The following is a 7,069-nucleotide window of genomic DNA, read 5'->3' as shown; positions in this document are numbered from 1 at the left end:
AAAAATAATGATTCACCTACATGCAGCTTATAAGGGACTCACTTTAGATCCAAAGACACAAATAGGTTGAAATTGAAAGGATAGAAACAAATATTACATGCAAATATTAACTAAATGGGAGTGAGGATGGTTATACTGCTACTAGACAAAATAGACTTTAAACCATAAAAGCTATGAAACAAAAGATACAATGTAAAAATATTCAATATAGTAAGAAGATACAGCATAAACATGTGTGCACCTAATAGACATCAAAATATATGAAGCAAACATTGATGGAATTGAAGTAAGAAATAGAAAGCTTTGCAATAATGGCAAAAAACTTTAATTACCTGTACTCAATAATGATGGATATCATGATAAGTGAAGTAAGAAAATAGAGGCCTCAAAAAAACATAAAATCCAAAGACACATAAAATATTCACTATCCAACACTAACAAAATACACATTATTCTCAACTACACATGGATACATGGGAAATTTTCCAAGATAGATCATATATTATATTACAAATTAAGTCTCAATCCATATGTATTTATTTACTTATGCATACATATACACATATGTGTATATGTGTGTGAACAACTGTGTGTGTGTATCTTCTCCGACCAAAAGGGTATGAAGTTAGAAATCAATAAGAGAATCAAACTGGAAAATTCACCATTTGAACAACACACTGCATAACAATTAGTGGCTTAAAGGAGAAATCACAAGGAAATTGGAAAATGCTTAGAGACAAATAAAAATGAAATACCACATAGCAAAAGTATGAGTCTCAAAAAAACAGTACTATTATAAAAAAAATCTGTAGTTACAAATGTTTACATTAAAAAGAAAGTCAACAACCTCACTGCAAGTTTAGGAACTAAATCAATATGAAAAATTAAGCCCAGAATGGCCTCAAGAAAGGAAATAATAAAGATCATAGAAGAGATATATAGCCCAGACCAGCAGGGGCAGCAGCTGGAGCAGCCACAGTCTGTGCCCTCTCCCACCCACCCCAGCGTCTCTTTTCCCCTTCCTCCTTCTCTACCCCCCACTTCCTCCTCCTGGCACCCCTATTGTCTGGCCCAGGCCTCTCGCTCTTCCACTTCCCACCTACTCCCCTTTTCCTCTCAGTCATCTCATGCCTGCAGTTTTTGATTTTCTTCTCCACCAGGTTCCAAAGACTTGACCACTCAAAGTCCAGCTCCACAATAACATTGCTGACATGGACACCAGTGTGAATGAAGGTGGATTAAATGTCCCTCTCACCATTCGGCTCCTTATATATGTAAAGGAAGTTGGCAGTATCATCGGAAAGAAAGAAAAATCATTTAAGAAGATCTGCAAGGATTGTGGTGCACATATCAACATCTCAGAAGGGAATTGTCCTGAGAGAAAGGTCACTTTGGCTGGACCCACTAATGTTATCTTCAAAGCCTTTGCTATGATCATTGACAAACTGGAAGAGGACATCAGCAGCTGTATGACAATAACACAACTGCCACTAGACTCCCGGTCACTTTGAGGCTGGTGGTCCCTACTAGGCAGTGTGACTCTCTCATTGGAAGAGGTGGTTGCAAGATTAAGGAAATACGAAAGAGTAAAGGGGCTCAAGTCCAGGTGACAGGGGATATGCTCCCCAATTCAGCTGAGCGGGCCATCGCTTTTGCTGGCGTTCCGAAATCCATCATTGAGTGTGTCAAACAGATCTGCCGTGGTCATGCTGGAGACTCTCTCCCAGGTCCCCCCGCCCCTGCAAAGGCCCTGACCATCCCATACCGACCCCAGCCCTCAAGTTCTCCCGTCATCTTTCCAGGTGGTCAGGATAGATACAGCATAGGCAGTGACAGTGTGAGCTTTCCCCACACCTCCGAGTCTGGGTCAGCCTCAACCCTGACCTGGAGGGACCACCTCTAGAGGCCTATATCATTCAAGAACAGTATGCCATTCCACAGCCAGATTTGACCAAGCTGCACCAGTTGGTACTGCAAGTTTCATTTTCTATGATACATGGCAACACTGGATTCAGTGGGCACTGAATCCCGCTCTCAGAGGTGAAGGGCTATTGGGTAGGTTTGGATGCATCTGCTCAGACTACTTCTCTTGAACTCACCATTCCAAACAACTTGATTGCATAATCGGGCATCAAAACTCCAAAATCAGTGAGATCCGTCAGATGTCTGGGGCACAGATCAAAACTGCGAACCCAGTGGATCTACTCATGGACAGGTTATCATCACTGAATCTGCTGCCAGCATTAGCCTGGCTCAGTATCTAATCAATGTCAGACTTTCCTCGGAGACGGGTGGCATGGGTAGCAGCTAGAACAATGCAGATTCATTCATAATCCCTTTCTGCTCTTCACTACCACCCATGATCCATCTGTGTAGTTTCTGAACAGTGATTCCAGGTTTTGAAAAGTTTGTAAATTTTAGTTTCTACACACTTAATCTTCCACTCATGATTTTTTTCATTAAAGCATTTTAATTCCTTTCTCTGTTCAGCTGTTAATGCGAGATCCATATTTAGTTTTATAAGCTTCTCCCCCCCACACACACTTTTTTATTCAAACAAGAGAAAAGACTTAATTACTAAATTCAGAAATTAAAAGTGTGGCTACTACTATTGATTTCTACAGAATTATAAAGTTTTATGAGGAGAGTATTAGGAGCAGTTTATGCCAACAAATTTGATTACTAGAAAAACAAAATTTACCAAAATTATGACAATAGAAAATATTGTAGACTTGTAACTATAAGAATATTGAATCAGTAATCCCAAATCTCCCAAAAGAGAAAAGCCTTGGATGTGTTCATTTCACTGAAAAACTCTTTCAAAAAAAAAAAAAAAATAGCTTCAGTAATAGCTTCAGTTCTTGAACACTTTTAAAAAATTAGGAGGAACACTCCATAACTAATTTTATAAGGTCAACATTACCTTAATATTCAAGCCAGACAAAGTCACAAAAATCTATAAACAAATATACTTCATAAACATTGATGAAAAAAAATCCTCAAAAAAGTACTAGAAACCAAATTAAGTGCTATATGAATAGATTTATACACTGTGATCAGCTAACGTATTTATGGACTACAAGGTGATTTAAAATATGCAACTTGATCAACATAATATACCACATTAAAAAATGAACAAGAACACATAATCATCTCAGTTGATGTAAAAAGCTATTTGACAAAAATAATATTCAACATATTACATAAAATACATGATAAAAATATCATACATATTAGCAATAAAGGAAAAATCTTAAATTATGAAAACACACAATGAGTATAATACTCTAAGGTGAAGACAGAAAACCAGAAACCTTCACCTCTAGAATTAGGAAGAAGACATGTATTCTCACTTTTACTACTTTTTTTTAATGCAGTATCAGAAGTTCTAGCCAGAGCAACTAGGCAAGAAAAAATTGAAAGGAAAAATAAAATCCTCTGTTAACATATTATATGATGTATGCACAGGATTCTCAGTATTTTAAAAAATGTTTAACTAGTAAACAAATTCAACACAGTAGCAGGATATAAAATTAATACACAAAGGAAGTTGCATTTTTATCTACTGACAATAAACTATTTGAAAAAGAAATTAAGAAAACCATTCTATTTTTAACAGCATTAAACAATAAAACCCTACCACTAATTTAATCAAGAAAGTTAAAAAAATGTATAGTAAAAATTACAACGTATTTCTGCAAGAAGTTAAAGAAGACAAATAAATTGAAATACATCTCATCAGCATATATTTGGAGACTTATGCTAAGATGTCTAAGTTATCCAATCTATCAATTTAATGTAATCTGTATTGAAATCCCAGTGTCTAATTTTGCAGAAATAAAAAAAAATACTATATCAAAAGTTCATCCTATGAAATTTTGAGGGACCCAGAATAATCAAAATTTTCTGAAAAACAAAACAAGACTTCCTTAACAATACTCCAAAAGCACAAGAAATAAAAAGAAGAATCAATAAATGGAATGGATTCAAACTACAAAGTTTTTCCTCAACAAAGGAAAAAATCAACAATGTGAAGAGAAAGCCTATTGAGTGGGAGAAAATCTTTACCACATGTACTTCAGATAGAGCACTAATCTTCAGAATTTATAAAGAACTCAAAAAACTTTACACCAAAAATACAAAGAACCTAATCCATAAATGGGATAAGGAAATGAGCAGACAATTCACAGAAGAATATATTTAAGAAATCAACAGATATATGAAAAAAATGTTCAACATCTCTAGTAATTAGATACATGCAAATCAAAAGCACCCTTAGATTTCATCTCACCCCAAGTACAATGGCTATTATCAAGAACACAAGCAACAATAGGTGTTGGTGAGGATGTGGGGGAAAAGGTACAATCATACATTGCTGGTGGAACTGCAAATTGGTGCAGTGACTCTGAAAAGCAGTATGGAAATTTCTCAGAAAACTTGGAATGAATCCACCATTTGAATGAGCTATCCCACTCCTCAGTTTATACACAAAGGACTTAAAATCAGCATACTACAGTGACACAGTAACATCAATGTTCATAGCAGCTCAATTCACAATAGCTAGATTGTGGAACCAAACTAGATGCCCTTCAATAGCTAATTGGATAAAGAAACTGTAGTATATATGTCCAATGAAATATTACACAGCCATAAAGAAGAATATAATTATGGCATATGCAGGTAAATAGATGGAGTTGGAGAATATCGTGCTAAGTGAAATGTCAATCCCAAAAAGAAAAACCAAAGGTCCAATGTTTTCTCTGATAAGTGAATGCTGATATATAATGGGGGGAAAGAGGAGGCAGTAAGGGAAGAATGGAGGAACATTAGATTATGTAAAGGGAAATGAAGAATGGGAAGGGGTTTGGGGTAAGGAAAGAAAATGGAGTGAGACAAACATCATTACCCTATGTACATGTATGATTACATGAATGGAGTGACTCTACATTGTGTGCAACCAGAGAAATAAAAACTGTACCCCATTTATATACAAAGAATAAAAAAAGAACAAATTTAGAAGACCTTCTTCCACATTTTAAAATTTACCATAGAGCCACAGTAATCAAAATAGCATAGTACTAGTGAAAGCACCCAGAAACCACTCCAGACTTGGGAAATCATACAAGAGATTTTATTAGCAGACAGACAGAGTGTCTTCCCTTAAGGGCGAGAGAAAGAGAAAGAGCAAGAGAGTGAAAGAGTGAGAGCAAGAGTGAAAGTGAGAGAGAGAAAGAGAGCAAGTAGCAGGGAAATTTACCTTAAATAGTGAAAACCTATGGGCTAATTGGACCAATGGACTGACAAGAAAGTTAACAATCTAGATTACAAAATGATGTGTGGGGAAGCAGGCAGAATCAGGGGAGAAATAGCTGTAGTCTTATTCCTTACATTCCCCCGTTTTTTGTTTTTATAAGAAGATTCCTTTTAGGCATATGGGTGAAGATCCATCTTTAATGACTGCTTCCTGCTGGACATGGGCATAGAACTGATTCAAGGGAAGGAGAGGTCATTTGCAGTAGGTGGTGGTTGGGGACTGGATAGTTGCCCTAGGGAGTGCACTTGTAGCCAGGCACTGATTCATCTTTAATAAGGTCCTGATAGTGCTGTAATACAAACTGGACAGATCTATTAGGAGAAAATCTAATAGAAAAATAGCAGACAGGATGAATGGCAAGAAAGGCAAGAATGTAGCTGTCAGTCCAGTCCTCATGACTGGGTGTAGTTGGCTGGTGCATTGATATTATAGTCCTCAGCCTCCAGAACTGAGTGATGGGAGGACTAAATAGGCTCTCCGGGGTGGGGGTGGAAGCAGAAACAGAGCAGAGCAAAGAAGATGGAGGAGCAGGGTCTGGAAAGGCCTCTGCTACAAGAGAAGAGTATGGGGTGTTTTGTTAACCAAGTGGAAGTCAGCGAAGGAGAAGGGATTAGGAGGGGGAGAAGAAGCCAGAAGGAGGTGTTCATGTTTACAGGAAGAGCAAAAATCAAGTTTAGTGCATAAGAAAGAGAAAGGTTGAAGATAAAGAATTTCTTTCCACTTGCCCACTGGTTCACAGAAGTTGTATGAGTCCCTCAAAACATTAGTATTCAAAGTGCCATTAACCGACCATCTAGATTGATTATCCAAAGGATATTGTGCCAAATATCATTACACAAGCAAATAAGTCTTGATGGCTGCAGGTCGGGGATCAGGTGAGGGATTTAAGATTTTCTAGTAAATGTCCCAAGGGTGAGTCTGCCAGAATGGAAGACCCAGATCCCATGGTGGAGACTGAGGAACAGCCAAGTTGGTGTCCAAGGTGTCCTGAGGTCACAGGCTAGTTGGTTGGAGATGAGAAAGCAGCACAGTAATGGGGTCATCACCTGACCATCAGTGTGTGCCAGGCAAAAGCCAAGAGAGTTGAGGACCTGACTCAGGATTTTCAAGAGAGAAAGTGAAGAGGAGCCTCAACCCTGAAAGAAAATCTCCACCATAAAGATTAGGGACCCATCCATCAGTTAAAGTCGACTGATGGGGCCAACCACAAGTGCAAAAGTCGTGGCTGTGGAAACTCCCATTTCTCAACTGCCTCAAGGGGTCTGGCTGATGAACAGTCGCATCTCAGTTCAGCAAAGGAATGTTTAAGCCCACCTAGGGGAAAACTTGCCAATCTGAAGGCTGGTGGTGGATGTGCAACTGAGCATCTTGGCAAATGGAAAGTGAGACCAATGTACAGGAGTCTGGAGCAATAGATGGGATTCCACTCATTTAAGTGGCAGAAGAAGAGCCCATCTGAGTCATGGCACCAAGGAAAGCACCCGGAAACCACTCCAGACACGAGAACTCACACAAGAGATTTTATTAGCAGATGAACAGAGTGTCTGCCCTTAAGGGCGATAGAGAAAGAATGAGAGCGAGTGAGAATGAGACTGAAAGTGAGAGAGAGAAAAGAGAGCAAACAGCAGGGGGATTACCCCTAAATAGTGGAAGCCCATGGGCTCATTGGACCAATGACTGACAAGAACATTAACAATCTAGATCACAAAACGGTGTGTGGGAATGGGGCGGAATCAGGAGAGAAATAGCTGCAAC

The 7,069-nt window shown here is 38.4% G+C and overlaps 1 pseudogene across 1 annotated transcript; it reads left to right on the top strand.

Moving 5' to 3' along the window:
* The first annotated feature begins 1,211 nt into the window (after nucleotides 1-1,211).
* LOC306661396 (poly(rC)-binding protein 2-like) lies at nucleotides 1,212-2,382 on the top strand (annotated as a pseudogene). The gene has a single exon. The product of its transcript is annotated as a poly(rC)-binding protein 2-like (transcript).
* The last annotated feature ends 4,687 nt before the right edge of the window (nucleotides 2,383-7,069 follow it).

The sequence above is a fragment of the Sciurus vulgaris genome, assembly GCF_902686455.1.
Source record: "Sciurus vulgaris genome assembly, chromosome: 5".
NCBI classification, from domain to species: domain Eukaryota; kingdom Metazoa; phylum Chordata; class Mammalia; order Rodentia; family Sciuridae; genus Sciurus; species Sciurus vulgaris.
The sequence above is the reverse complement of the archived record's forward strand: the minus strand, read 5'-3'. Positions and strand labels throughout refer to the sequence as shown.